This window comes from Gallus gallus, chromosome 3, assembly GCF_016699485.2.
Source record: "Gallus gallus isolate bGalGal1 chromosome 3, bGalGal1.mat.broiler.GRCg7b, whole genome shotgun sequence".
In the NCBI taxonomy this organism is placed as follows: domain Eukaryota; kingdom Metazoa; phylum Chordata; class Aves; order Galliformes; family Phasianidae; genus Gallus; species Gallus gallus.
In genome coordinates this window covers 64,796,855-64,806,599 of record NC_052534.1, presented here as the reverse complement: position 1 = coordinate 64,806,599, position 9,745 = coordinate 64,796,855, and the positions used below count along the sequence as shown (strand labels likewise).

At 39.0% G+C, this 9,745-nt stretch overlaps 1 long non-coding RNA gene across 1 annotated transcript in view; it reads left to right on the top strand.

Annotated features, from left to right (window-relative positions):
* The first annotated feature begins 8,390 nt into the window (after positions 1-8,390).
* The window catches only part of LOC124417837, a 22,221-nt gene continuing 20,866 nt past the window's right edge, over positions 8,391-9,745 (top strand). The window contains exon 1 of the long non-coding RNA XR_006938666.1: positions 8,391-8,658. This is a non-coding gene — a long non-coding RNA (uncharacterized LOC124417837). The remainder of the gene's footprint in view (positions 8,659-9,745) is intronic.

Sequence of the window (9,745 nt, the reverse complement as noted above, 5' to 3'; positions counted from 1 at the left end):
TGACAGACAGAACAGGTAACATATAGAAATCTCAAGTTTAGATATATGCCAAAGGAGAATTGAGGAGAGTCTAGTGAGGCTGTCATACCAAGAAATTTCACATCAGTCGTCAGGCAAATTTAGGTATAATTGCCAGCAGGCAGAACTTAAACTCTCAAGACCACACTGAAGACAAAGATGAAAATATGCCCTTGCCCCTCTCCTGCTAATGAAAGAGGTTCAATGGGCAGGTAATAAAGTGTGGTGAAAGAACTGTTTTGAAGATACGTTCTGATAGTGGGGAAAAGAGGTAAAACACATGGCTTCTAAAGTTACAGGATTAGAATATATTTGTTATCTTAAATTATGATTATATCACCCTTTCATTAATAAAGCTCTCTTTGTTTTCATATAGAGCCTGCGAACTGTTATTAAGAGGGTACACCTGATTTTCTGTCTTGATTAGGTTGGTAGGTGGATTAGCTATTTGCAAGGGCTTTGAAGTATCATAAACTCACCCTTTCACTGGCCTTATTCTAACTGGTAACAAGGGTTACTGTAAGCCGAAAAGAGCAGCATGATTCTATCACTCATCTGTACTGTCAGAACCCTAATGTAATGCTACATTTTGTATATAATTTTTTTTCTTCTGCTGATTATGTACTTTTCCTCTTTCCTTTTGAGGTTAACAGTGGCTTTCTTTTAAATTCCAAGGTATTTTTGTGATTACAATGTCTGAAAAGAAATTTGATCTACCAAACCCCACTACATGCAGATATCTTCTCATTCAATCACATGAAAATTTTCTCAACCAATTTCTAAAACCTCTAAATTTGCAGATGTGTAAGTAGACTCCAAAAAAGCAAGAAACTTGTGAAAATGCTTCACAGTTGATTACCCTTTACATTAACAGGATTCTGTTTTGTTTAGGACTCTCTCATTTTCACCTTACAGTCACTGAATCATAACACAGCTGATGTGGAAATGCCACTCTGGAGACTGTTTAGTTCAGCCTCCCTCCTCAGGCAAGGTTGCTCAAAACTCTGTCTGGTCAGATTTTGAATATCTCCAGTGACAGAAACTCCACAGTGGACAACTCTCTGGGCAACATCTTAGAGTGACCCTTAGAGTCAAAAAGATTAAGAAGAATTTCCTGTATTTGGATTTCTGTCTATTGCCTCTTGTCCCATCACTGCATGCTATTGAGAAGAGTTTGGATCATTCTTTTGTCTCTCCAATATCACTCCATCAAGTATTTATACACAAGATCCCCCACAGCCTTTGTCTTCTCCAGGCTGAGCAGACTTACTTCTCTAAATCTTTCCTCATGGAATCATAGAATCTCAGAATTATAGAACGGCTTGAGTTGGAGGGGATCTCAAAGCCCACATGGTTTGAACACCCTGCTACAGGAAGGGCTGCAATCCCCTAGCTCAGACTTCCCAGGGCCCCATCCAACATGGCCTTAAGAGCCTCAGGGATGCTTTACCCACAGCTTCTCTGGGCAGCCTGTGCCAGTGCCTCACCACCTCTGAGTAAATAATTTTCTCTCGGCATCTAAACTTAATCTTCCTTCTTTTAGTTTCAAACTATTTACTTTGTTCTATCACTGTCTGCTCATGTGAAAAGTCTGTCTCCCTCCTGTTTTTTATCTTCTCCTCAAATATTGGAAGGCTATAGTGAGATCTCCCCAGAGCTTTCTCTTCTCCAGGGTGAACAAGCCTATCTTCTGTAGCCTGCCTTCACAGGAGGTATGCTCCAGCCCTTCAATAATTTTCATAGCTCTTCTCTGGACCCACTTCAACAGATCTACATCTTTTCCGTGCTGCAGGCCCCAGGTTTGGACACGGTACTGCAAGTGGGCCCTCACAAGGGCAGAGCAGAGGGGGACAGTCACCTCCCTCGCCCTGCTGACTATCCCTCTGGGGATGTAGATAAGGATACAGTTGGCCTTCTGGGTCACAAGCACGTACTGCTGGCTTGGGACAAGCTTTTCAATGACCAAGACCCCCAAGTCCTTCTCTGCATGGCTTCTCTCAATGAATTCTTCTTCCAGTCTGTACACATAACTGGGATTGCTCCAACCCAGTGTGTCAGTCCCTTTAGCATCTTAGTGGATCATTGCTGGGCTGTCTCTAAATATGTTCATGTCTCTCTTGAAATAGGGAGCCCTGGACTGAACACAGTACCCCAGATATTTCACCAGCACTTAGAAGAGGTGAAGGATCACCCCCAAATGCTGTTCGTAGCACAGCCTAGGAGGATGTTTGCCACGAGGGCATGCTACTAAATCAGACCTGCAGGCTCCTTCTGCAAAGCTGCTCTCCAACTGGAAAACTTACGCATCTTTATTCCTTTGTCATTCAGGTAGACATCTCCATAAAAGTGCCTTGTTGTCTCCTAAATTAATTCTTCTATCTATAATGTAATCTTGAGCAGGGGAGCTTCTTTAGTACATGTGTTCTTAAAAATATCATTTATATTGATCTTGCACTAGACAATTATCACACATTTTTTAAAATAAATAAATAAATAAGAAAAGGCAGATGTCCACAATAGGCCCAGCACTGAAGTTGTGAGAAAAGCCATCAGTAACTTAAAAGTAGAAGCTACTTGTAAAACAAGAAGTTAGGTAGGAAAACCACACATCATGGAATACTGCACAGCACATGTTTAAGTTCTGCCTAGAAGGCAAAGTCATTCTTTTTCTATCAAGCCTGAGGATGTAAAAGTGAAAGTAGGAATGCACCATGGTAATACATACCCTGCTCCGTGGACAGGATACTGCTTAATGCCACGCATTCATAGATTCTCTCTTATAAAATTCATAGAGGAAAATTCCTGTAAGTCAACCCAGGGTACTTCCTTTTCTTACCAAAATACAAATAAATTATGGGATGGAGGGAGTGGGGAAAAGTCTACTCAGAATCAGCATAATTAATCTGAGTTTCTCAGACTGCAAAACTTGTACTGTAGAGCTCTTTTTAGCAGTAGCAAATGAATATCCTTCATTGTTGGTCCAGGCCAATCAGAATAGCCTAATCATGCCAATCAAAATAGTCAAATCATTTTAAAATGAGACAAAGAGAGAGAGGGAGAAAGCAACAAAAACGTAATATTTAGCATCTTTTTGAAAATTATTTTGGTGTATACAGTGACCTATAGAGCCTAGAAATTATATACATCTTAGAGAAACAGAAGGTACTTTATGGGGTGAGATAGAGAAGAGTTCAGTTACCAGTTGTCTATTATCAGTCTTCAGCTTTCAGACTTTAGACTTCAGCAGAAAATTTCAGGGAGTATGACACTTTTTTACTCTGCTGCATACAACTTTGTCAGACAAGTATTCTTCTTTTCTTGGAAATTTAAATCTTGATTAATTATAAGTCAGGTTTTCTCTATGTTCTCGCAGACAAGCAAGTAATAAATGACTATTAAAGGGTTGTAGTACCAGGCCTAGATCAAACAACGTCTTTCTTTTCTTTGTTTAGATAGTATAGGTTATGAAAAGTTAAGTACAGATGGCATATGACAAATACTGTCATCCAGTTTCTCATTGCTTTACTGATAACATAAGTCTTCTATAGTAATTTAAATGTAGTTTCCACTTTCTCTTACTACAAAAAGGCTTAGTGCATCTTTTTGCACAGTAGAAAAAGAAGTAATTTGTACTTGAGAAGCTAAAAAATTGGGTATTCCCCTAGAAACTCTTTGTAAAATGAAGAATAGAGTTAACAACTTTCAAGGATTCCTGAATTTCAGATCTTCGTTTGGTTCATGTACTCACTGGAAACAAATTAACTTATTAATGAGCCTTTTGTGGAGGTTGGCAAATCAGCCATGTGTGAATTCCATCCTGTCAAATGCTTGCGAGAGGTTGACTTAGAGCATTTGCAGATCACTCTTCATAACCTGAAAACAGTTCCAGAAGCCACATGGCATGTATCCCAACCAGTACTTTGGCCAATCAGAACACCTAGTATACATCAGTGAGTGATTGCAAACCACTCCAGTTAAGGTTTATAAACTTTTTGGAATTTGTCAAAAGAGAAAAAAACATAAAAATAAATAAATAATATTGAAAAAAAAAAATCAGCAACCTATATAAAACTATGCCAAGCAGAACTAAGAATAAGTAGAAGGCTGTCCTCTTTTTCTAGCATTCACTGCCCAAAATTACAAGAAATATAGTCATGCTTGCAGTGTAGACCATAGTAAATGTCACCTTAGCAGAATTCTCTTTAAACTTTTTTTTCTTGAATTACATCATATCGTTTATCATACAATTAGCAGAAAACAACAGATGTCTTAATTAAATGTTGTATCTGGAAGTTCTTTTACTATCTGGTAGAAGCACTCATGTTAAAGAAAACTTTGATTTTTTACAGGTTTTCAATGGATTGAACCCATTTTTCCTTATTATTCTTGCCAACAAAATTCTAGTATTGTGACACTTTAGTCTAATACCAGAAGGAAGCACGTTCTTGAGGAATTATTGGCTCTGGATGCACTAAACAATGAGATATTTAGGCTAAATTATACCAGTAGTCAATATAACTTGTAAGAAAGGACAGTGTATAAATGCAGAGTTTTAATTCTAGTTACTCTAATTTCACAAAGATATCCATTTGATGTGTAGATACAGGTCTAAAACTGTCAGTGCAAATTGCTGAAAAAATCAGAGTTGTACAATAGTTTTTATGAGACTGGATACAAGATATTACATTGGCAGGGAGGCTTTTACTTGTGGTTTGTCTTGCAAATGTAGAATTTATTAAAGCTTCTGTAGCTTAAAACCTTTCAGAAAAACCTTTCTTCTCCGTGATTTTGTTGTGAGTGAAAAACAACATATTCTGCAAAGTTTAAACTGTTACAGCTTTTCAGAATTAATTTATTGATTGAGCAGTAACATGTCTGTTAAATTCCCTTCCTCCTTCATTTTTCTACATTACCCTCCCCCCACCTTACTGAATATGCACTGAAGAGCTAATTGGCAGAGAGCCATTCTGGCAAGCTGTGTGATGTGTTCAGCAGTTTGTTTGATTTATACCATTAGAAGTTGCCAAACTTTTTGTCATTTGGTTTAATATAGTGTTGTGTCTTTAACAATTTTTTCTTCCATAAAGGATTTTTATTTTGCTCAGTAGGATTATAATTTGAAGGTATAATTAGCATCTTGTTAATTGTTGATAATTACACATGTCATTCAAAGAGCTCTTGCAAAGGGCATGCGATTCATTTAACAGAACTTCCTCAAGCTGGTGTTCAGAGGTCCCTAATGAACAAAGAATAGAGCAGAAGTGGATGTAATAATATAAATTGAAAATATGAACACATATAAGCAGTCTAAATTTAAATTCAAGACAGTGGAATGAATGAACCTCTCCACTATCAACCAAGAGGCAGTATGAATTAACAATCTCCATTAATCAAAAACTGCAGGGACAAAACAAATGGTACTCTGATGTTAATCTTTGAACTTAAATTTTCGACTATATTTTCTGCAAATTCATTGTAATGTACAGAGTATTACAGCCAATGTAATGATGAAAAATAATTGCTCGCATTGTAGTATTTTACCACTGCGATGTCATTCTGTGCTGTGTAAGGGGCAGAATTTGATTGTTTCTGCTCATACTGTAGTGATTATAGGAGCCTCATTTAGGAAAATAATCTCCTTTGAGAGAAATCAAGAGTATTTCTGTAGTAAAGTTTGGCTAGCTTGCATACTTACAACCTGTTTCATATCAAAACAGCATAATAGTACAGATCCCTTTGAAAGAATAACTAGGGTTTCTCATTCCTTGGCAAGTAAAACTCTCAGTGGATCAATGAGCTAGAGGAAATTTCATCCTCTCCTTCAGGCTCATCAGCCTGGTGCATGTTGGGCTGGAATCAAACCCTCATTTTAAGGTGAAAGGATTTTGCCACTTACACTACCTCCAAGCTACCCCCCTGAAGAGAAAAAATTGTTCTGTAGCCTTCATTTGAACTTCTTGTTTTTGCTGCAGCTTTACAAGGGGACAACATTCTACAGATTTTGCTCTCCCCTCCGCCCATACTGCACTGTTGATATTTTCATCAGGCATCTAATATGTCCTTGTTTTCCTCATTGTCGCTATCATGTCCTTGGAGCCAAGGGGGAGAGCACCACTGAAGCAGAGAGGGATGTAACGCCATGTGGGAAGTCAGGAAGTGTCCTTAAAGCTCTTAGATAACACCGCTATCTGCTTTCAGTTTACCTCCAAGCCAATATGAAAGCCTGCGGGATCATATCCCAGAGAGCTCCATATGCTGGAGGGCAAGATGGGATCATTTGGTCAGCTGAAGATCAAAGCAGTGTAGGGCAGCCTTTGCATCGCTTTTTCCCATGCTGAGCTGTGCTTTTCTCAAACACAGGCTGCAACCTGCACTGCGGTATCAAAAAGTTGCTATGACCTCCATTTGAACTTTTTTGTTTTGCCCCACCTCACTGAGGGGACTCATTCCCCTCTGTCCTCAGGAGAGCTCAGCTGACTGCGGTTGCATTAGCTAGAACCAGCTTGCTTGTTAGAAAATTGTTTGCTCCCAATATTTCCATTTGAATGCAGTTCATTTTCTCCACCTATATGGATGACTTCAGACATTTTCTTCTTAGATCTCCGCTTTGTTATTACATGACTACAGTGAAGTTTTCCTTTAACCATTTGTCTTTTGGGGAAGTGTTTTAAATGTTGTCAGGTGTTCATGCTAGCAGAAGTTTCTCTATGTATTTCTCGGAGCTTTTCCAAACAATTTCTCTTGTACTTGACATGAAGCTGCAGCAGCTGGTTGCCAGAGCACTCCATCACCCTTATAAATAATCAGATTTTACTGCCCCTGTAAAGAACGGACAAGAATTAAGATTTTAAAGAGATTAGCCTGTAACTGAACTAGAAGGAACTACTAACATCTTTGGTTTTTGCCTTGAGAATATTAGTATTTGCTTCTAATGACTATATTAAACAAATATTTTTAAAATCTTATACTAACTTCCTCTATTTTTTTCTTAATCCCTGGGATTCTGTTTCATAAAATGATAGCCAAAATGAATGTGTGCTACAATTTAACAGTGTTTAACCAGTTCTTGATGCTTTCAGTAGGATTTTATTTTAGTTTATTCTTTTTAGGTATTTAAAGAAAAATTGCACAACAAGAAAGAAAAATCTACAAATCAGCACACAATACCATGAGCTAGAATCTCACACACAGAATCATAGGGTGATTGAGAAAGGGCCCTCTGGAGGCCATCTGGTAGAACCTCTGCTCAAGCAACAACACCCAGAACAGATTGCCTAGGACAAAGTCCAGATAGCTTTTGAAGCAAGGACACTCCACAACCTTCCTGGTCAATATGTGCAAGTACTCTGTCAGTCACAGTGTGCTTCCTGGTGTGCAGAGGGCTCTTTCCCACCGCCTCTTGTCCTGGTACTGGGCACCACTGAAAATATCCTGACTCCATCTTCACTGCATTGTCCCTTCAGATATTTATACATATTTTAATATCCTCTCAGAGCCTCCTCTTCTCCAAGATGAACAGCTGCAGCTCTCTCAGCCTCTCCTCAAAGAGGTGCTCCAGCCCCTTCAGCATCTCGATGGCCCTCCAATGAACTCTTTCCAGTATGTCCAGGTTTCTCTTCTCCTTGGGGACTCAGAACTGGACACTGTGCTCCAGGTACTCAGTGATGTTGAGTAGAGGGGAAGGATCACCTTTCTAGACCTACTGGTTATACTTTGCCTAATTTAGCCAAGAATACAGTTAGCCTTCTTAGTGGTAAAGACACATTGCTGGCTTCTGTTCAACCTGGTGTCTACCAGGACTCCAGTGTCCTTTCCTGCAGAGCTAATTTCCAGCTGGGCTGGCCCTCAGCATGTATAACGCTATTAACTTTGGACCACCCAACTACAAATGTATTAATGATTTGTTTGAGTGAGGTTTTCACAAGATATGACTGCACTCTGGACAAATGTTCTCTCCAACTTCCCATCTTTAAAATTAAACTGTTTTCAGTGCACCAAAAGCCAGTTAGTGAAATGGGCTTATCATTTTCTTGAGAGCTACTTCATGTGGCACCAGACATATTTACAGTATTTCTTACCCACTTTCCTGTTAAATGGAAGATGCTGGTTTGAGCTGCCAGGTAGTGCCTGAGGCAGAGCACACTGCCTACTGGACTGCCAAACTTGTGATTTCTCATCAGGATTACGCTACTGATGAGGATGAGGCCTAGAAAATTGCTGGATGATAATGCCATGGGAAAAATCTCCGTTTCTCCTGCACAGGAACAAACATTACTGTTGTCTGCTACCTCTCACAGCCTGATATGGGCAGTACTGCTTATTTCCATTAGAGGTTTGGCAGGGGTCCAACACTGTGGGCATAGGCAGTTGGGAAGCCTTCATTTTGGAGGCAAATTTGGCCTGGAATGCACAGTAGTTGGATTCATTTTGTCATGTAAGTTGGTGATATGCTCTGAAAAGGAAGTCTCTTATCTGACTATATATGATTGCACTGACCGTAATTCCCACTGTCTCACATTGGCTGCTACAGTGTACTGTGTACAGGGTGCATGAACCTGTTTCTTTAGACAGACAGCTGGAGCTCAGTGAAGGAAATGCACGAAGGCACTCCCACTGTCCCTCAGCTCTCTGGGAGTTGGGGTAGGAGTTGGTTGGTGGGAAGGTGGTTGGTTGGTTTTTGTTTGATTGATTTGGGGTTGTTTTTTGTTTGTTAGTTTTTGCCCTGTCAAGTGAAATTTTGTTGCCTGGGAGGGATGCACCCTTCCATTTCTGCAATACTCTGCTATGTGTAGCTGCTTTAGATAGACCTGCTTGTGACTTACGCCTCATTTTTTTTTTTATCAGAGCAAATCCCAATCAAAGTTCAGTGTTAAATCTTATGGTTACAATTCCAATCAATGACTTGGGTCCTCTCTTGCTGGGGGACAGGGTGTAATTGCTTTTGTAGTTATCACATCAAAAGATACATAGGTGATACTAAAAAGAAACTTTATCTGTCCAAGTCTATAAATGTTGCAGCTGCTCCAGTTGCCAATGTCTGATGAAACTTCTGCTCAAAAAAAAAAAAAAAAAAAAAAAAAAAAAAAAAAAAAAAAAAGGCAATACTACCATGACAGATACTCATGGTGCGTTCAACTACAATAGGACTCTCAGTTGTTAATCTTGGTATCATGCTCAAGCTTAAGCTATACACATCTACAAATTGCCAAAGACAACAAAATTGCTTTAGGATTCACATTGAGTGAAAATTAAGGATTGAACACACTATTACAGAATTTAACATCTTCCAGCAAGTGGTGGGATATTTCCTGTAGTAGTAACAAGATCTGGGGCTTGCAACACATGAGAGAACAATTTAAAGAGTAGAATGGAAGGTTTGCTTCAAGCTTTTAACACTTCTTCAAATTCTACCTTCAGGTATCTCATCTCAAGGCTGCAATTAGTTTCCAAGTGATTTTTCAGAGCTCTATTAGCCGTTATCACAATTATGAGTTGTCATGTGATTCATATTATCACTAAAATGAAAGAGAAGATGTAAGGCAGATTGTGTGATACAGTTTAATATCACTGAGAGATGAAATTGTATATATGGGTACACAGGGAGATTTTTAGCTAAATTTGTTTTTTCTTTCATAGTACCCTGTAGGCCAATCAATGAAATTGCATCTTTTACTGGTTGGTCCAGTCCAGTGCCAAGTAATTCTATCCTTTCTGTTATCTTCACCAC